Raw genomic sequence first — 23,201 nt, forward strand, 5'->3', positions numbered from 1 at the left:
TGGTGTCCTTGTACTTCCTGCCGGTCGTTTCCTGTTCTATGCGTTTTTAAGGGCTGTGATTCTTTTCCTTCTTGCGCTGCAACACTTCCTGTTGGATGGTGTCTTCGCTCCTTCTCCCTTGCATCAGATTCTGGTTCCACTTTTTGTTCCAGTGTTTTCCTGTTCATTTTTGGTCTTGTGTTCTAAAAGTATTGATCTTTTTGCTCTTATTCCAGGATATTCCTTTTTGAGGTTTTTTCCCCTTTTAGGTTTTTTCCTTCTGGCACTCCTTCTGAAGGACACGGACTGCCCTTGGTGTTCCCATCGCCTGCAGCACCATGGCTACCAGAAAGAGTCGCCCCTATCTGGGCCAAGGCAGACCCTACAAGAACAAGAACCTCGTCACTCGTTCAGCGGAACCCAGGCTCAAGCAACGAGTAAGTTGTGACATACAGATGAACAGGGACTGTATGCAATATTGTAAGGCACACTGGGATCTACCTGTCTTACTCTGATCAATGTCTATGGCCCCAACATAGATGATCCTAACTTTTACATTCATATTTGGAATAAACTCTGATCTCTAAAGCAGACCGAAATATTGTGGGGGAGCAGCCTTAGTGTGACACTAGACACTGTATGGGATAGATCACCTCAGATATCTAGCACTAAATGGCAAACAGCGAGAAGACTCAATGAGGGTATGGATGTATGTAATGTTAGATATCTGGAGGTCCCGACACCCTGAATTGAGTGAAGACACTTATATCTCAACAGTCCATAATACATAGTCTAGAGTGGATTGCTGGTTACTGTCGAAAGAGATGTGTACCCGGACAAGGGCCATACAATATTTGGCGCACACATTTTCCTACCACAAACCAGCCTTACTAGAAGTTAATCTCCCAACATACACTCCAGCATTCTATACATGGCGATTTCAGGCTACAGCACTACTAGACCAAGTTTACAAAGATACTACCTGCAAAGCAATTGTAGACATCTTTGATGTAAATGTAGTCTCCATCACTGAAGCAGGAACATTGTGGGAGGCCTTTAAGGCCACAATAAAGGAAACCTGCATTTGCACTAAAACGGGAATACTTAAAGACATCCGCGCCCAGCTATTACAAAAAGAGCATGCAATACACCAACTTGAGGGAAAATTTGAGCATGAACCCTGATCTGAGACATTAGCTGAACTTCGTGATTGTATCTTGAATTGCTAGGACATGGCTGAGAGGGAGCAAAAATATCTATTGAGTAGGTATGAAGCCTGCTCCTATAGGGAGGGTGGATGACCCGGGCATATGCTGGCAAAAAAGCTAAGACCAAGTGGGGGCCACCACATGTGATCCGAATCACCAACAGTATTGACACCACAGGAATATTAAAAGCGTTCACTGACTTTTATAGAGACCTCTATGCCTACAACACGCTCTCCCACCTGCATGGCTCTTACCAGGGCAACCAGAGTATCTATTTCAACCAATAGAGCAGGAGGAGGTATGGAAGGCCATTCATGCATGGCCTAATGGAAAGGTGCCTGGACCAGATGGTCTGACTAGTGATTTTTATAAAGAATACACAGACCTGATCCTGCCCCACCTGCACACCATCTTTATAGAAGCATATCACAGTCATAGTTTCCCCCCAACTCTTTGTAAAGCTCTTATAATAACATTGCTCAAACCTGATAAATGTGCAGAGAGACGTGAGTCATATAGCCCGTTATCCTTAATAAATATGGATGTCAAAATATTAGCAAAAGTTCTGGCCAATAGATTGCAACTCCTCCTTCCGAACATGGTGCTACCACACCAGTCAGGCTTTGTGCCCACATGGTCCACTTCACATAACTTCCGTACCATATTTGCAGTACAATATCACCTATACCCCCAGCTAGAGGCAGGAGCAGTTTTGTTGGATGCTGCCAAGACCTTTGATTCTGTTGAATTACAATATTTGTTCACAATCCTGGGCCGTCTTGGCACCCCCCCTAACTTTATACAGTAGATAAGGCTGCTGTATACGGCCCCCCTGGCAGTGTTCCACGCAAATGGGAGCATCTCGTACCGATGTGTGTAAACCGGGGCACCTGCCAAGGATGCCCCTTCTCACCAATACTTTTTGTTCTGGCACTCAAGCCATTTGCTTGTGTACTAAGAAAGCGACATTCTGCAGCTGCCCTCCATTTTCACCAACATCCTATCGCAGTCTCCATGCATGCAGATAATACGGTGGTATATGTGCATAACCCTGATAAAGATCTGCAATGTTTATTGGGAGAAATTACTAGGGTTGGTGGGTTTTCAGGCCTTTTTATCATTTGGGATAAATCTGTGATTTTCCCGCTAACACCCCAAACCTAGAATATCTGCTAAAATGGCATACAAATTTGATTAAATATCTGGAGATAATGATCCATAGAGACCACACCCAAATAATGAGGGATAACTATGGCCATGCAGTTGAGCTACTGGAAACAGAAGTGGAACACTGAATACGAATGCCCCTATTCTTGGCTGACAGAGTAGAAGTCATAAAAATTGTGGTATTACCGCACTTTATATATCTCTTCAGTAATATACCAGTACAGCTCCCACTCAATTTCTTCAATCTCTTGCGCAAACATCTCACACAGTAAATCTGGGCTGGTAGGTAGCCCCGGGTTGGGTGGTTGACAATGACACAACCATATATGAGGAGGGCTCAGGGGTTCCGGATATGTATTGTTAGTTTTTAAGTGCCCAGACACAATACGCTCATTACTGGTATAAGCCCCCAACATATCTTCCCCATTTGACTGTAGAAGCAGACGATGCGCATCCTATCCCTCTTCACTACATCCTGCCATATAAGAAGCGAGTCATTCCACGTGCCAGAATAAAAACACTTAATAATAGTATCATGGCATGGCAAGCTTTGGGAGCCAAAGCTAATAAACTACCTATTTATACACCTGCACTTCTCTCGGATCTACGTCCTGATCTCACAGTTACCCCACAAGCAGGTGGCATGTCTCCACTTAATCAGGTGGGTATTGCAGTATTGCAACACTAGAGACCTCTACCCAGACGGTAAATTTCTCGAACTACTGGAACTGTCCTTTGTACGTATCATGACACCACTATTCACCTTCAGATATTATCGACTTCAGTCTGTGCTTAGCACCTTATACCCCTCATTTGCAGAGGCACCTCAGACGGTGAATACCCTACAAGCATTGCTTATTAGCTCTACATGGAGACATTTAGTTACTATATTGAAAAACACTGCATTATTACAGAGTATGCTACCAGTGGATAAGGTGTGGGAGAGATGGAGCACTGTTCTAGACTCACCAATGACACATAGAATGGGAATATTGTTGCTCATTGACTGGCCTCTTCACCCCAAATGTGATCTGTGCATTATACATTTCAAATATTTACACCAAATATACTACACGCCAGTGCGGCTGTATAAGTAAGGGCTGTGAATAGACACTAGGGGCCAGATGTATCAAGCTCCTGGTTTCCATTTCTTAAATAGCTGATTTTAAGAATTCGCTATTTAAGTAATGCAAAATGGGATGTAATAGCGATTTTAAAAAATCTGCAATCGCAATTTGCGAGTTGCAAATACCGAATCACAAAAAATTGCAAATCGGTATTTGCAAATTGCAAATTGCAAAACTGGCAACCCGGAACAGTCTGATGACATCACAACCAGGAAGTGAGTCAGTCCATGCTTTTTCCAGAAGCCCCAGCCACAAAAGCAGGCAGGGAGACCCAGCCAAGCACCAGGGAGGCAGTCTTGAGAGCCAGCCAGGACCAAACAGGATAATGGCTACTGATGGGAATGTGAAGGAGAAAGGAGAGAAGAAGCGCAAACTCAAATTCAGTGAGCAGGAATTGGAGGTGCTCACCGAGGAGGTGGTCAGGAACCACGACAAATTATTTGGAAAACACTCTCTACAGGTACCGGAAAGTGAGAAGAGAAAACTGTGGTCAGACATCCAGACACAAAATATGCACAGTGGGTGTTGCGCTGTGCTCCGTTGAGGAGATACGCAAGTGATGGCTCGACTTGCGTTCATGTGCCAAAGAGAGGGTAGCAAGCAGGGTAAAGGAGGCAATGTGTAAACTAGTGGCAATAGCATTGTTATTAGCAAAACGGAGAGTGGCGATTTGCTGCGAAAGAAGGTCAGCAACCACATACAACCAATGGTTGAGGGACTCGGTTTACAGCAAAGACAATCTGGAAAAATATGCAGAAGAACTCCCTATGCAATCTTGCCCCAAAGATATATGGCATCCTAACAGTTTATTTGCTAGAACGTGCGGAGTCAATACCTGATGTTCAAAAATAGATAAATATGTTACACATAGATTGCAAAAAGAATAGACTGTAATGTATAAGTTGACTCTATTCGGCTTCACATAGATGGAGCTGCTAATGTCTTTTTTTGTTCTTTGTTTTGTTGTCCTTGTTAAGCATTTTGCTCACTGATCATATGTATGGTGCATTCATTATTAAAATACCCAAAAATAAATAAATAAATAAGTATTACTATATAAGGGCCTGTCTTTGAACAGCCATTTGAAACCAACTGATTACCTGTGTGTAGATTATTACTCTCTCTGGCGCAACAGTGAACCTGCTTTTTGCCTTGCCAAGAGGAGTCCCGTCTTTATTTATTTCAGTTTCCCCACAACAGTATTTATTTTTAAAATCACAAAAATACTGAAAATTGGTCATCTTTTTTAGTGACTCTCCACGCTGTTATTCATGGCTTTCAAGCCAACAGCTGAGCAGATTCACAGCATGAGGAGTTAAAAAACTGGATGCGATTTTGTTTAACTCAATGTATATCTTATTATATATTTGTTTTGTAATGCTAGCATTGTTTATTTTATTTGGCTATTTAATGAGTTTAAACTCGACCGGCATGAAAGCAGGATTGCATATTTATCGGTTAAAGTAATATGGAAATACACAAGTCCTAACATAATTTATTCACAAAACGGATAATAAATATGGATAAATACAAAAAAGATGGCCAAAAACTAAATATGGATAAATACAGACGGTAATGTAAAAAAAAAATATGCCATAAAACAGGGAGCCCTAATTACCAGATACACATCTCTGCACGCAGTCTAGAGAGTCCCACTAGGGCCAAGAAAAAACAACATGTTGCGTGTTTCACAAGAAGTTGGGCACTCAGGTTAGGGATGCATGTCCAGTTACCATGCAGGGGACATTCCTCTCCCTACAGGTGTGATGTCATGTCATTGGTATTCCATATGTGTCAGTTGGGGCACTGAGGGCCAGATGTAGGAAAGGATTTGCAAGTCGCAAACGGCAAAAACTGCCGTTTGCAAGTTGCAAATCGCTTTTTCCTATGCAGAAATGCATTCTGCGAGTCGGGACCGACTCGCAAAATGCATTTCAGAATCGCAAATAGGAAGGGGTGTTCCCTTCCTATTTGCGATTCCTAGTGGTATGCAATACCATTTGCGACCGCATATGCGGTCGCAAATGGTGTCGCAGTTACCATCCACTTCAAGTGGATGGTAACCCACTCGCAAATTGGAAGGGGTCCCCATGGGACCCCTTCCTCTTTGTGAATGGACCCCAAATTATTTTTTCAGGGCAGGTAGTGGTCCAACGGACCACTACCTACCCTGAAAAAATACCGAAACTAAAGGTTTCGGATTTTTTTTAAGTGCAGCTCGTTTTCCTTTAAGGAAAACGGGCTACACTTAAAAAAAAAAAAAATGCTTTATTTAGAAGCAGTCACGAACACGGAGGTCTGCTGACTACAGCAGGCCTCCATGTTTGCGAGTGCCCATAGTCGGTATGGGGCCGCAATTTGCGACCCACCTCATTAATAGTAATGAGGTGGGTCATTGCGACCCCATACCGACTCGCAGACGGTGTCTGAGACACCGTTCTGCATAACATTTTGCGAGTTGCAAATAGCGAGTCGCTATGACTCGCTATTTGCAACTCGCAAAATGTTTCTTTACTACATCTGGCCCTGAATTCGCACATTGGACGGAGCTCATCTACATCTAGCTTCTGGTGTGTTTTTTCTCATTTAGATATAACTGAGCTGCACCCTGTAGAATAAAGTACTTTGCATGTACTTACTTCGATCCTGTACCTCCATCACTTTCATCTCTTAAAGGTGGAGTAATCTCCATGCACTTGTAAGACCTAAGTGATAAACTATCGCAATAAATGTGCATAATGAGGCTTTCATTCTAATCCGCTACCTAAGTCACCTTCATCTTTCTCTGAATCTAGAAGTGCGTTAGAGTGCCATTTTCTCCTCCCACTAGACCACCTCACATTATCGGTAGCAGGACACTAGAGGCCTTGTTACCAGGCAGAAATGTTTAAGGCATTGGCATACTGGGGTTTGGCCAAGGCCCCCAGACTTCTAGGAGGACCCCAGATAGAGCCAGCTCTGTTAAGCAGATTCTTGCCCTGATGACCTTGAATAATTCTTACACAGATTGTTTTAAATACCGTCTTCATTTAATTTATTTTTATTGTGGGTGTTGTATGAGATTCAATTACAGACATTTTGCAGATAAATGTTAATTTTGTATTTGATGCACCAGCTATAAAAAAAAGTTAGATCACTACATGACCTCATGTATGAAAAATAGGTGTGTGGCAGAGATTATTTGCAGTAATATTAGTGAGCTGCTGTGTTAACATATTGAAATAGTGTTACTATCCCTGAATGGTAGATGTAAATACATTTAGAATTTGGACGAGTGTGCCTGTGCACTGTCAGTGACTTGGCCAAACATGTCATGAAAGGCCTAAAATTGAATCATAATTTCGAAGCTGTTCTGAACAGGGGCCCAGAAATACGATTGGCCCAGGGACCCCAAAATCCTTAAAATGGCTCTGCTACCAGGTGAGTAGAAATAGGGGTGTTAATTCTACACATGCAGTATTATTAATACCAGTGGTCCATCAAATCAAGAGCGATTGCAGGTTGAACCCTGAAAATTGCTGATTTAAGAGGAATTACTGCAGAACTGGTAATTCTGGGTTTAATTTCCCTGGTAATTCCTCATTCCATCTGAATTTTTGCTTTGGAGATTTCATCTGCTTTCAGCAGCCAAAGTCTCCAGGTAAAGCATGAGTGGTCCCTGCATCTTATTATTCCTAATGTGGCCTGCTACAGGGTTAATTGCCCCCAAAGGACCTATGGGCCTCTTGTAATGAGGTTGTCTGTTGGCTATCTTTTTTGGAGACTTTGTTTGATGCGCATGTGTTTACAATCATTGATTTCCTACCACTGCTCTCATTAACAGATACCAGATAATTTGCAAATCTGCTTCTTGTGTTTCATATACTGTTCTGTTCTACATAGTTCAGGTTGATGCGGGATAAATTTGTTATCCCTCGTGAGCTTTAATCCCCACACCTTTCAGCTGTGTACACTTTGAGTAACCATCCACTTTCCAAATGCCATTTTCTTGTAATAGGTGTGTTTCTTGTTCTAAGACTAGATCGCATTTCAGTTTCTTGAGCATTGATAGCTTTCTAGACATTTTCCTCCGTTTTTGATAATATTGTTTGAAATATCAGATTTGCGCCTTCATCATAGAACATTGTGGTGTATTTATCACACCTGGTAAATACCATTACCCTGTGGTGAAGTATTTACCAGCTGTGGTGAATACACACATTCCAAGTTTTCAACTTTTAAATGACTCATGCAGAATCAGTATTTACCACACAAAATTCTGCAAATTTGGCCTGCTTTGGAGCCTTTTCCCTCAATGAATTTAAGCAGGTTACCTAAGGCACTCATTGTGTTTGCGTACGAGTCGGAATTCCGAGTTGTGTGGTATTTACTGCACCTGGTAATTACCATCTGAGTTAAACAGCTCACCACTCACTACATTTTGGCAGGTCATATCTGATGAAATGCAACAAGGGGCCAACAATATGCATTTACAGTGACACAGATTTTGTTGAGGTAAGCAACAAAATCTGCGTGTTATTCCCCAAAACCTCAGAATAGGTGCAAACGTACCCCACTCTATAGTTACTTTTCAGGTATAATAAAGGTCACACCTTACACTAGCCACTCGTAATGAGTGCCTTTCAAGGAAAAACTACAAGGGTGTGATAATTACCGCACAAGTCATGATTCCAATTCCTATGCAAACGTCTGCTTAAAGAGGGATCGCAATTTACACCTGATCTTGTAATGAGGACAATAGTGATGACCATATCACTCATCTATACCTTTGCAGCACTGTAACTTATTTGACATGTATACAGCTGTGAACCTCACATATTTTTGGGAAGCGGTGGATGTCCTAAGCCCCAAGGGAGCTTTCAGAGAAAGGAGAACTGGCAGTTGTCTTTCGTTCCTCTTTACAAGACATTATGCTCATTTAGGTAAGGAGTGTTAGGGAGTCAGACAACTCTTTCAGAATAACCTCCATTTGCAGGGCGGTGCTATATATAGATACGGATTCCTACCCTCGCCCCTAGAAATAGTAGGCAAACACAATTGTTGGTGTTTTACAACATAAAGTTATTTGCTGTGTACTATTCGGCCATAATATTCTCCAGTGTATCAATTTAAACTTCTACATCTGCTTTAACCTGGTTAACAATCTGTTTCATACTAATCCCTACAACATGGACTGTTCTTTGTGAAAGGAGTAGGCTTGGGACTCCACAGAACAATCCTTAGAATGAGGAGCTCCCATAACGATTAGGAATAAAACAGGATGCACATTGATGTCTCTGTCAATGGACCACTGTGATTTACCTCTAGGACAGCTCCAAGTCAGCAGTTTTTCTCCCACACCTCAGGAGCCATCATTGTGAACTGCTCCCTGCTTATTCATAATTTAGGATTAAAACATTTTGGGGGTCATTACAACATTGGCGGTAAAAGGCGCTTACCGCCGTGCAGAAGACCGCCAATACACCGCCGCGTCAGCGGAATTCCGCCACAGCTATTATGACACACATCTCGGAAACCGCCGAAATTCAGACACCCACACAAGTCCGCCACACCAAAGGTCAGTGATAAACTGGCGATAACAAAACCTCCACCTCCACGCCAACAGAAACACGCCCATGCTATTACGACCCATGAATCCACGCGGCGGTCTTTCAACCGCGGTATTCCATTGGCGGTACACACTGCCGCGCTCAATATACACACACATCTCCAAAACACCACCACTTTGGACAATTCAAAATACACACACCTGACACACATACAAAAACACTCCCACACACCCAACGCAATATAAAACACACACCCACATCACCCACACACCCATACGACCAAAAATGTATCACGAAGGCCAGAGACACAGCACAGATCAGACAATCCCACCACGCAGAGGCACACAACACCATCACCAACACAACATCCACGCACAAAACACCACACACCACGACACATCACCACACATATCAACACTCACACCGCCCCACACATCACACACACCACCCCATGGCACGCCAAAGACACCCCCGCTTTTCCAAGGAGGAGCTCAGGGTCATGGTGGAGGAAATTGTCCGGGTAGAGCCACAGCTATTTGGCTCACAGGTACAGCACACATCAATAGCCAGGAAGATGGAGCTATGGCGAAGAATAGTGGACAGGGTCAACGCTGTGGGACAGCACCCAAGAAATAGGGAGGACATCAGGAAGAGGTGGAACGACCTACAGGGGAAGGTGTGTTCAACGGTCTCCAGGCACAACATCGCGGTTCAGCGGACTGGCGGCGGACCCCCACCTCCTCCCCCACAACTAACAACATGGGAGGAGCAAGTCTTGACCATCATGCATCCAGAGGGCCTCGGAGGAGTCGGTGGAGGATGGGACACTGGTAAGTCAAATCTTAACTAACATATCCCCCACCCTACCTGCATGCTATCACACACCCCCACCCTCACACCCTCCCCTATCACCCCAAATCCTCACTAATGTACTAATAACACAAACTACACATCCCAACACCAAGCCCTGCATGACACAACAAAGCATGGACACCTATCACCTAAGCATGCCCACTGCACATACCCAGAACAACCCCCTAACCATCATCACACAAGTCCCCACACAGGAATGCTAGCACTGGGGTACACGGTCACCCACCCATTGCACACCATGACACACACACATGCAATAATCATGCTCTTATGCCCCTGCAGGAACACGAAGGACTGTCACCACACCAGAGCATCCAGACAACACCACTCCACCCCCAGAAGAGGCCCACAGTGACAATAGCAGCTCTGCCCTACTGGAGCCTGATGACCAGCCCAGACCATAATGGGCCTCAGGACAGTCGGTTCCCCTCGCACAGGCACAGCCCAACACTGACCTTCCACCCTCTGGTAACACCAGCACAGCACCCACCCAGCAGGCCCAAACCTCCCTACCCAGGACAGGTCAATCAGCGGTGTGTCCACCACTACAGGGAACCCAGGCTAACCCACCACCCCAACAACAACAGGGACCTGGGGGCAGTGGTAGTGGGCACACGGTCCAGGGGACGGAGGCACAGGAACACAGGGGAACTGGGAGGGCTGCTGTGCGACAGGGGGCGGACAGGCCAAGGGAACCCACTCTCCACGAGGCCCTCACCTCCATCATGGGAGCATACCACCACTCCCAGGAGACGATGGCCACGGTCCTGGTCAAGTTTCAGGAGACCCAGCGCCTGCAGGAAGACCAGTATTTGGGGTTCAGGGAGGAGCTCAGGACCATCAGCTCCACCCTGGGCACCATCGTAGGGGTGCTGAAGGACATACAGCAGACCCTGAGGGACACCGTGGCACTCCAAGGGGCCCCTGACACTAGCCAGGACGATGAACTGGCCACCAACTCTGCTGGCGCTAGTGGACAGGACGCCCCGCCACAGGACCACCACACCAGCACCCCACCCTCTGCAGATTGACAACCACCCCGCAAACGGTCCCTGGGATCCAGGAACAGGACAGAGCAAGATGGCAAGACCCCCGCCAGGAAATGAGACCACTCTGATTGTCCCCCCACTGCCCCACTTTGTTACCCTGTCCATACTTGAACTGCCCCAGATCCTCTTCCTATGCCCAGATGGGCAGTGCACCTGTGAGACTAATAGACTGGACTCTGCCATGGACATTCCTCCGCCATCATCCATCACCATGTAACAACCCCCTCCCAATTCTGAGCAATGCAATAAACACCCTTGAAACACAAAACAATCTGGAGTCAGTCTATGATTTGTTAAAATGTAATATCAATGACAGTGTGAAAATGGGTTGTGAGATGTAAAAGCAACATACCAATGTCACACATCAAAAGTCCTTGAAGGATGCAAGTAGATGACACACGTTGGTAACCACACCTGTGAAACCGTAATGGAAAGAAACAACTCAATTACCAAATAATCCCAAGTAATTACACACAGGATAGAGGAAGACATGTGACAGTGAATGTAATGTAAAATCTGAAAACGTTCTCACCTGTGTGTCACTGGAAATATTGCTGTATGACTGACTCCCTGTTGTCGTTGTCTTCTTCCTCAGCTTCCTCCTCATCACTGTCCCCAGGCTCCACAGGCTCCACAGCTGCCGCAACACCGTCATCTGGACCATCCTCCTGCAGAAAAGGCACCTGGCGTCGTAAAGCCAAATTATGAAGCATCGAGCAGGCAATGATGATCTGCCACACCTTCTTCGGTGAGTAGAACAGGGAACCACCTGTCATATGGAGGCACCTGAACCTGGCCTTAAGGAGGCCGAAGGTGCGTTCGATCACCCTCCTAGTCTGCCCATGGGCCTTATTGTAGCATTCCTCTGCCCCGGTCCTGGGATTCCTCACTGGGGTCAGTAGCCAGGAAAGGTTGGGGTAACCAGAGTCCCCTAATAGCCATACACGGTGCCTCTGGAGTTGACCCATCATATCAGGGATGCTGCTATTCCGCAGGATGTAGGCGTCATGCACAGAGCCAGGGAACATAGCATTAACCTGGGAGATGTACTGGTCTGCCAAACATACCATCTATACATTCATAGAATGATAACTCTTCCTGTTTCTGTACACCTGTTCACTCCTGTGGGGGGGGGCCAGAGCTATATGGGTCCCATCAATGGCACCTATGACGTTGGGGATATGTCCAAGGGCATAGAAGTCACCTTTAACTGTAGGCAAATCCTCCACCTCAGGGAAAATGATGTATCTCCTTACGTGTTTCAGCAGGGCAGACAACACTCTGGACAAGACGTTGGAAAACATAGGCTGGGACATCCCTGATGCCATGGCCACTGTTGTCTGAAAAGAGCCACTTGCAAGGAAATGGAGCACTGACAGCACCTGCACGTCAGGGGGAATTCCAGTGGGATGGCGGATTGGTGACATCAGGTCTGGCTCCAACTGGGTACATAGTTCCTGGATTGTGGCACGGTCAAACCTGTAGGTGACGATGACATGTCGCTCTTCCATTGTCAACAGGTCCATCAGCGGTCGGTACACCGGAGGATTCCGCCATCTTCTCCCATGTCCCAGCTGATGGCGCCTACGAAGGACAAGAGCGACAATAAAGTAAATTTTCATCCAGGTATGTACCCACAGTTACACAGAACACGACACCATACACTTCCTGTATGTGTGTTGAGTGTAGGCCTAGCTATGTGTGACGCAGAATCAAATGAAGCCATGTGGGCCCCTGAAATGGCGGCTGCCTGACCTCTATACTGGGACAATGGGATTGTGGGGTAACCGTGCTGGCGTTGCACACCGTTGCGGTAGGCGGTCGTAGACCGCGGCGCAATGCTGCATTGGTTCACATAGGACCCTATGGGTCCCAGGAGCCAATGAACAGGTGCGCCGGCGGTGATGATACGCACCGCCGCAGACGTCACCGCCGCGGACGTCACCGCCATTTTCTATCTGTTTAATCACTAGATACCTGACCTTCGACAGGAGAGGACCTACACTGCAAGTGCTGCTGTGACCTCGGTCTGGAAGCGACGATGGCTGCTGCGTCTGGGGAAAGGGCCCCTGCCTTAACTGCTCAGGAGTTGGAGAAACTGGTAGACGGGGTCCTCCCCCAGTACACGCTACTCTACGGTCCTCCAGACCAACAGGTTAGTGCACAGGGAGCACGTTGTATGGGCTAGGCCTGGGTGGAGAGGGCTGGGTGGAAGAGGGAAGGGGGCAGAGTTCAGGGAACATTAATGCATGTCAATGAATGGGCCACATGGCTAGAGTAGGGAGGGGGGCCACTCACATCGACGGTGCAGTTGGTAATGACTTCTCTTCTTCCCTTGTGCATGTCATGTACGTCAGCGCCCACCAGAAGAGGGACATTTGGCGTGCCATCGCCAAGGACGTCCGGACCCTGGGGGCCCACCAGAGACGGGGCACCCACTGCCGTAAAAGATGGGAGGACATTCGCTGCTGCAGCAAGAAGACGGCGGAGGCTCAGCTGGGGATGGCCTCCCAACGTGGGAGGGGTGCCTGTCGCATTATGACCCCCCTGATGTTCCGGATCCTGGCGGTGGCCTACCCGGAGTTGGATGGGCGCTTGAGGGCATCACAGCAGACACAAGGGGGTGAATACAACCTCATTCTGCTGACTTTGCGCGCAGTAGAGGGGTCTGGGTGGGGGAGGAGGGCTGTGGGTGTACCTAGGCCAGCCAGAAATGCGTAAACTTGGCCCCTCTGTAATGCAGCCCATGTGGCACTCTACCCCACCTCACTACAGTGCCAAGTACAGGTATAGTTGCCCCTGTGGCATCCATGTGTGCAGATGTCCACCATAGCGATGTAGGCCATATCCCAGGAATTGCATATGCAGAGCCAAGGAGCACGGTGTAATGCAGGGGGCTGCTGTGTCTGTCTTGTCCACCAACGGTAGCGGTATGCCATGCACTCAACCTGTTCTTCTTCTGTCTTCCCCCCTCCTTTTTGTGCTCTCCCTGTTCTTTTGTGCATCAGCATCATCAGGCGGAGGTACAGTGGCACCGGAGCACGAGGGAGCTGCATCCCACATGGCCATGGAGGGCCACACCACGGACTCAGAATGCACCAGTGGGACGGAGGGCGAGGGGAGCTTCACGTCGGCCACCGGATCACCAAGCAGCGACACAGACTCGTCCGCCGATGGGGGCTCCCTTGTGGTGGCGGCACCATCTGTGCGCCCCACTTCTACAGGTACAGCCGCCACCTCCCCTACCAGCACCGCCCTCCCAGCAGCCCCTCAGCGTTCGCCCCGTGCCCGCCCACCCAGGAGGGTGGGCATCACCTTCGCCCCAGGCACCTCAGGCCCTGCCCCAGTCACCCCTGCTGCCCTCAGTGAGGAGGCCATTGACCTCCTCAGGTTACTCACTGTTGGGCAGTCTACCATTGTGAATGCCATCCAGGGTGTAGAACGAGAATTTCAACACGGTAATGCATTCCTGGAGGGCATTCATTCTGGTCAGGCTGTCCTTCAGCGAACCCTGCAATCTCTGGCCTCAGCACTGATGGCAGCCATTGTCCCTGTGTCTAGCCTCCCCCCTCCAACCTGCACCACCCAGACCCAATCCCCTGTACCCCAGCCTATCCCAAGCACACCATCAGACCAGCCTGCACACACCTCAACACACAAGGGCAGCTCAGGCAAACATAGGCACCACACATCCCACAGGCACTCACATAAGCATCACCCACATACAGACACAGCAACATCCACTGCCTCCACTGTGTCCACCTCCTCCTCTTCTCCCTCCTCCCTCCCAGTCTCGTCTACACACACACCTGCATGCACCACATCTACAAGCACCAGAAATCGCACCAGGACACCCAGCACCACAAGCCGCTCACCTGCACTCACCACCTCCACTGCCATTTACACATCCCCTGTGTCCTCTCCCAGTGTGTCTGTGACGCCCCCTCCCAAAGTACACAAACGCCGGCAACCACACACCCAACATCCATCCACCTCACGACAGCCTCCAGTACCTGCACCTGCACCCAAAACACCTAAAGTGACACCTCCTACAACCACCTCCTCTTCCTCCACTCCCAGACCACCTCCAACTACCCATCCCAGTGTTCGTCAGAAACTGTCCCTGTGTAAAGTTTACCTTTTTGCCCCCCCCCCCTCCAATTCATCAGTCCTGTCGTAGCGCCTCAGCCAAAAAGCCTCCAATACCAGTGGTGCCTGTTCAAGGTATGTGGAGTGCACCGGCCACCAGGGCAGGCAGTATGAGCCGGAGCCAAGGCACTGGCAGCCCACCCCCTGTAAAGGCTCTGAAATTGGAAAGTGGACGACGGGACCGTGTGAAGACTCCTGGTGGGAAAACAACTCACAGGGGTCCCAAGGGGATTGGAGAGTCAGCTGTGGCTCCACCAAAGGTGGGGAAGGGCCAGAGGAAGTCTGCCCAGCCTGTTGTGAGTCTCACGGCGGAGAAGGGCGTCATCATTCCCAGCGGTCGAGACGCCACCGCCAGCACCGTCGTCACTGGTCAGGAGACCACCGCCGGAGTCAGTGCCCAGGAGGGCCCAAGTATCGTCACTGGTCAGGAGATCACCGCCCAAGTCATTGCCCAGGAGGGCCCAAGTATCGTCACTGGTCAGGAGACCACCGCCGGAGTCAGTGCCCAGGAGGGCCCAAGTACTGTCACTGGTCAGGAGACCACCGCCGGAGTCAGTGCCCAGGAGGGCCCAAGTATCGTCACTGGTCAGGAGACCACCGCCCAAGTCATTGCCCAGGAGGGCCCAAGTATCGTCACTGGTCAGGAGACCACCGCCAGAGTCAGTGCCCTGGAGGGCCCAAGTATCGTCACTGGTCAGGAGACCACCGCCCGAGTCATTGCTCAGGAGGGCCCAAGTATCGTCACTGGTCAGGAGACCACCGCCGGAGTCAGTGCCCAGGAGGGCCCAAGTATCGTCACTGGTCAGGAGACCACCGCCGGAGTCATTGCCCAGGAGGGCCCAAGTATCGTCACTGGTCAGGAGACAACCACCGGAATCAGTGCCCAGGAGGGACCCGGCTGCCACAGCCCCGGTGCGCTATGAGGGAACGCCATGCCACACACCAATGCCCAGTCTGGGTATCGTCATGCCACACACCAATGCCCAGTCCATGGAACGTCATGCCACACACCAATGCCAAGTCTAGGGATCATCAAGCCACACACCAATGCCCGTTCCAGAGACCGCCATGGCAAAGCACCGCTGAACAGTCCAGAGACCGCCATGGCACAGCACCGCTGAACAGTCCTGAACCGCCATGGCAAAGCACCGCTGAACAGTCCTGAACCGCCATGGCAAAGCACCGCTGAACAGTCCTGAACCGACATGGCAAAGCACTGCTGAACAGTACAGAGACCGCCATGGCAAAGCACCGCTGAACAGTCCAGAGACCGCCATGGCAAAGCACAGCTGAACAGTCCAGAGACCGCCATTGCAAAGCACCGCTGAACAGTCCAGAGACCGCCATGGCAAAGCACCGCTGAACAATCCAGAGACCGCCATGGCAAAGCACCGCTGAACAGTCCAGAGACCGCCATGGCAAAGCACCGCTGAACAGGGCAAGCACCGCCATGGCACAGCACCGCTGAACAGGGCAAGCACAGCCATGGCAAAGCACCGCTGAACAGGGCATGCACCGCCATGGCAAAGCACCGCTGAACAGGGCATGCACCGCCATGGCAAAGCACCGCTGAACAGGGCATGCACCGGGTAAGAATGTAAAGACCGCCACATCAAGCATCCTTATCCCATGTGCATCTGGGACAGTGACGGGACAGGAACTTTCATGGGGAGACTGATCCAGTCTGGCCACCAGTCCCCCTCCAGAGCCACTGGCGGATGTTATCTACTTGAGAGACTGTGGCTTTGCACTCCCCAGGATATGGCAGTTGGCAACCCACCCACTGTAGAGACTTGAGAGACTGTGGCTTTGCACTCCCTAGGATATTGCAGTGGGCAACCCACCCACTGTAGAGACTTGAGAGACTGTGCCTTTGCACTCCCCAGGATAGTACAGTGGGCAACCCACCCAGTGTAGAGACTTGAGAGACTGTGGCTTTGCACTCCCCAGGATACATCAACGGGCATGGAGCCCCGTCGTGGATCTGGCTTTGCAGTCATCCGGCTGAGGTGCCCCCCCTTCCCTTCCCCCTGAGGTGCCTGTAGTATTTCTATCTGATGCCCCGGCAGTGTTATCTCCGATTGAGGACAGGTATCTTTTGTTGGCCTCGCCCATGCTTTTTTGGATTAGTGGTGCACGGACATTGCTATGTGCATATCTGCACTACTTCTCGTAATGTATATATTTCTGGCTAATTTTCTTATATATCTGTATATTTTTGACAGACATGTATATTGATACATTACAATGTTTGAACAGATTTCGCTTTGTCTTTGCATTCTTCCGGTGGGATTGTGGGTTGTTACTGTGATTGTTTTGGATGCATTGGTGTGTATGTTGTAATATGTGAGGGTGGGGGTGGGGGTGGGAGTGTTTTGTGGGTGTCCCCCTAAGTTTTGCCTCCCCCCTCCCCCATGTCGTAGGTGCTGTACTCACCGTTGCCGTCGGCCGTGCCGCTGTTGGTCTTCGTAGATGACTAGGAATACAAGGGCCGGAAGAATGTGTAATTCGGGCTCCATGGACTCCTCGTTCCTCGTGGGATGTGTTGAGGTGAGCGTTTTCCCATTGCAGTAACTGTTTCCGCCGTGTTTTTATCCACGGTGAATCCGCCTCGGAAAAGGTGGCGGATTGGCGGGTTGTGATACTATGGGCGGTACATTGTCTTCCGCCTGTCTGTTGGCGGTGACCGCCGCGCTGCTTGTCTGTACCGCCCTGGTGGGCGGTGTGTTAAAGTGGCTGTCTTTGTTGGCGGTTTCCGCCAGGGTCATAATTCCCTTTTTTGGTCCGCCGGCATGTTTGCGGTATTGCCGCACCTTTAACACCGTCCGCCAGGGTTGTAATGACCCCCTTTGTCTGTCATCGCATTGTATGGCATTTTATTTCTCATGCTTTACTGCATCATTGGAGCTGATGGAATGGGCATTCAAATAGATTTTTGATTTTTGTGTTCTGCTCTGAATTTTGCATATTTGACTTTCCACCATTTCTCTGCAATTGTGCGAGTTGTTCTGAATTTACCAGTGCCCTGTTTAGATTTTTGTCTGCACTCCCTCTTCAAATGCCCAAGTCTTCTACAACAATGGATGCTGTATTTTGTTCAACATCACAAAATTCACATTAGTGCCATCATTCCTAACACCTTGCACTCCTTGATTCATTCTCCTCACTCCATTTTGTGTAAAATTCATATTTGAACCCATTTGTTAATAGTCCCCTCTCTCAAATTGCTTTGTCTGAGCAATCATCTATTTTTCTTTAAGCTTAAAAATATTCACTAATATTTTTCACCAACATCAAAGTCTCATCATTGCTGTTTGCCACCCAGCACAATTCACTTTGCTGAATGAGATTACTTATTTCTGCTCTCAAACTATTCATAAATTCAGATAGGAAACCACAAGCTTCATCTTGCCTGGGGTTTTCAACTCCGCTATGCATTTAGTAAATTTGCATCAATCTCTTTATAATATGAATGCTCTGATTCTTTTGGCTTTTGTGTGATTCTCAAAATTGTGATCCAATTCACATCTTTCTCACCGATCTGCTTTTTCAAATACACAATGACAGCCTTATATTTGTCAGCTGCTACTGCAGCTTGTGCATTATTCGGACCAACCCTCAATGGTTCTTTTATCAGCCACCCGACAATAACCTTGAACTCTAACAGCAAATCTTCAGAAAACACAGTTTCAGATAACAAGTTCAAATCTGTCTATAACATGGCAGAAATGCTTATCAGTTTATGAAATTCATCACACATTTTACTCGATCTTCTCAAAGATTTTGGAAAATTATGGGTAAACTCCTACAAATAATCTCTAGACCAAGGCACATGCAAATAATTACCACCATAAACCTCTCTCAAGAGAAACATTAGTAATGCACTCACTGCCACTTCAGAACCACTTGGAACATTTCTCTGTTTTCCCTCAATCTCTTTCATTTTCTTTTTCTTTGCTGTGCTTGTCTTCTATCTTATTCTATATTTATTCAAATCACTCCATTCCAGTGTTGTCTGAATTAGATCTTTAATATGAGCCCTTGCGATAATCAAACCCATTTCTTTGATTTCATCAGGTGTCAAATCCATTTTATAATTTTGCTTTACATTTCTTCCAATTCATCAGCTAACTACATGGAACATAAAAATGAGAGATTTTCACAAATAATTTGTGTCGCAAATTTGCACATTTGAAAACAACATCTAGGGGGCACAGTATTCCCATTCCTTATACTGAAAATAGGGACTGATCTTCCCTCTGAGTTGAGCGTCCTGAAAAAGCAATTCAGAAAAAAGCTAAGAAAATGTGCTTTTCAGTAATGCTATTTACATGCCTGTTGGCACTAAGTAACTATAGTTGGCATCAGTGCAGTCTATAAAATTAATTCAATTGCATCAAATATGGGCATCACTTTGGTGTTATTCCAAGCACCATTTTACAAATGAAAATAGACCGGAACAGTGTAAGCTGCAGGCATAAAAAAGGATCAACTAATTTAATTCAAGATCAGCTTTACTAAAGTGTATCACAGAAAGATTCCACACTTAAGATTGTGTTCAGCCTTTGATACCTTGGGCCATATTACAGAAAGTGCCCTGGTGGTGCAGCAGATTTTTGCACTCATTTCTATCACCTCTGGTGCTACAGATGTTTGTGCGACCCTTTCTATAACACAAATCAATCAATCAATCAATCAATCAATCACAATTGGGTCTTCCATAATTTCTATAGTGGGTTTGGTCACATGCAAATAAGGAAACACTTTGCCTTTGTGCCCACACATTATTGCAGTGTGGATGCAGAGGCAAAGAATCTATGAGGAAGCACACAACTGCGCAACATTGAGGTAGCGCACATTTAGTGCACTTCCTTACAGTGTCCATTTGGAAGCAGGCATCGGGGTCACTTTAGGGACCCAAGGAGGTATCCCCCTGCCGGTGGGTGCAGTAATGCACTGTACCTGCCTACCTTTTCCCATCTTCGAAGAGAGGCCAGTCCGCCTCCAGTGAAATACTGAGCTGCAGTTTAAAACTGTTGCTATGTTTTCCCACAATGTGCTCTCTTCTGTGCAGGCGCAAACTGTCAGAGTTTGCTTCTGTGATGAGGACAGCACATTTTCTATGTAATCCGGGGCACTGTCTAGGTCTGCAGAAGGTGAACCAAGTTAAGTGTGTGCCTCATTGCTAACAGGGATGGTACGCCTGGTACGTAATTCTGGCCATGGAATCTGTTCTATTTTAGAATCCTTGCAGGGGTCCCCACCCCAATACAAGACACCCTGCAGACATGGCCCTTGGGGAAAACTAGGGCTTCTGAGCTGACCCAAGAATCCAATCAGGCATATATTCCTGACCATATTGGAGTCCTACAACTTGCATGATGCCTTAGCAAACCTATGTCCAGCACATACATATAATGAGGTCAAAACAAATCACAGTTCATATGTGTGTTTCAACTCTCCTCTGTTTATCAAACCTGGCAGTGTGTGACTGGGCAATCCCCACCACTGCATTATTGTAAAAAAATTGTTTATTAGTTGAGAAGGGTGAGAGACCCACTCAAATGATAAACACAATCATTGTCAGGGTTGCTAAATAAACCTGTGCTTAGACATCTGGTAGCCTGGCACAAAAGCTGTCGGGTTTAAATTAGGGGCATTTATGCAGTACTCAACAAGTGATGAAGTAAAAAACAACCCCAGAAAAATCCCAAACTCATTTGGAATCCTAGAGACAATTATAATAAATAAAATGACACCAAAACAACAAAAATCAATTGTAAGTAAATTTTAAGTAAATACAGCACCAGGAAGTACTTAGAGGCATATTTATACTCTGTTTGCGCTGAATTAGCGTCATTTTTTTAATGCTAATTTGGGGCAAACTTAACTCCATATATATATTTTGGTGCTAGACATGTCTAGCACCGAAATATTGGAGTTTACGTCATTTTTTGCCTGTGGAAACTATATTGCGTCAATGAGATGCAAGGTAGGCGGTCCCTGGCTAAAAGTGACTCAAAGGCCCTAGCACCTCATTTATCCTCCCGTGCAAAAATGGTGCACAGGAAGGAAGCAGGCCTAAATAATGGTGCTACGCTTGCTTAGCTTCATTATTTAACGCCTGGGTCAGGGCAGGTGTTAGGGGACCTGTGGGCTTATTTCCATGGAATAAGGCCACAGGTGCCCTTCCAGGCCCTAGGGACACCCCCACCCACACCACAGGGACAGCAGAGGATAGGGGACCCATCCCGGGTAAGTACTGGTAAGTAGAGGTAAGTATTTACCTTTTTTTTTAAACTGCCATAGGGGGCCCTAACTTGCCCCCTCCCACATGACGCTAGGGACTTAAGTCCCCTGGGCATGGCCATTAGGCTGGGGGGCATGACTCCTGTCATTACTTAGACAGGAGTCATGTCCATGGGGGTTGTGTGTCTAACAATCACGCTAGTCAGGTTAGAGTCATAATTTTGACTCTAGACTGACTAGCGCTATTCTTTCACACACACTGCGCCATTCTTTAAATATGGCACCCAGCCGGCGCTCTGAAATGGCGCAAGACGGCACTATACTTTTTGATGCAAACCTGCGCTAACGCAAAAAGTATAAATCAGGGTCTAAGTACCAAACGCTGTTATCTGATTTTGCTGACCTGGCCAAAGCTAGAAGTTAAGGTTGATCGCAATGGGGCACAGGTTGGGTACAGGGAAAAGTTTACCTTATAACTTAGTCCATGTTTCACACAAGAAGCACTTGTCAAGGAGATCAGCGGCAGTCAAACTAAAGGCTGGATCTGGAGTGGGGCTTGCCAGGGACATCTTAAGGATTCTTGAGGCTCTGGGCGAAACATATTTTGGGGTCCTTATTCAGAACTGCTTTGAATTTCTTATCCAATTCAAGCTCTTTCATGCCCTTTTTGGTGAGGTCACTGACAGCGCACAGGCACACTCATCCCAATTCTAACTCTTTACATCAAATACTCAGGGATAGTGACTTGTTTTTACTACTGTAACACAGCAGCACTAATATTACTTGAAATAATCTCTGTGACACTCTCCCATTTCTCATATGTGAAGTCCTGTTTTGATCTAAATGAAACTCTTTTTATGGATGTTACATGATACATAAACACAACATTTCACGACAAAATGTCTGTAATAGACTCACTCATCACCCACATTAAAAATAAATTAAAGGAAATCAGTATTTAAAACAATCTATTTAAGAATTATTAAAGTTCATCAGGTCAAGCCTCGCAGCAGAACTGACATGGGTGCGTCAGGGGGCCCGCTTAAAGGTTGGGGCCCTGTATCAGAGCCCACTTTGCCCAAGCCTTAAAACATCTCCTGAGCTCATTGTTGGCAAGGTTGCCGAAATCTCAGCCCTCAGTTGGAACTTTGCATTGGCGGTGTGGTCATCATCGGCTCAAAGAGCTGGTCGATGGATGGAACTTCGTGTTGGCGGGAAACATCTTGTGTTTGTTGTCATGAAGAGCTCTGGACGGTGAAGTTCAGGGTCTGTGACTGGGAAGGTCTTATTGGCAGTTGGATGCAGGTCTCAAATTTACCTTGGTGAAGTCTGCTCGTGCTTGCACTCATGAGGAGACTGGGGATGGTTATTTTTGATTCAAACAGCCCAGAACTTCTGTTTTCTTCATCTGGAGTGCAGTGTTTGCAGTTTTGTGGTTGTAGAAGTCTAACACCAGCTAAGGCCCCGGGGCCCAGGCCCCAGGTGACACCTCATAGGGGTTAAGACTCCTTCCAGCAGAAGCCAGCAGCAGGGTTCAGGCTGGTCCACCTGGTACTGATCAGCTGGGCATTTGAAGGGAAGGCCTCTAGAAGCGTGCTGTAGCCCTGTAGCCCCAACAGGAGGTTGACTGACTGATACTTGGAGTCACTTTTGTGGTTGTGGCTTCAAGGCAATCAGGTCTAGTCTTCCTTCAGGCTTCAGACAGCAGGGCAGTCCTTCTTCTGAGTCTCCACAGGTCCAGGAGGGCTCTTATGAAAGATTCTGAGTGTGTCATGTTTGTACCCAGTGCTAGTCTGTGTGGAGGGTACCCCCTTTGTCTAATCTAAAACTGGCTCTGGGTAGATCTTGATG

The sequence above is a fragment of the Pleurodeles waltl genome, chromosome 2_2 (genome assembly GCF_031143425.1).
Source record: "Pleurodeles waltl isolate 20211129_DDA chromosome 2_2, aPleWal1.hap1.20221129, whole genome shotgun sequence".
Taxonomy (NCBI): Eukaryota; Metazoa; Chordata; class Amphibia; order Caudata; family Salamandridae; genus Pleurodeles; species Pleurodeles waltl.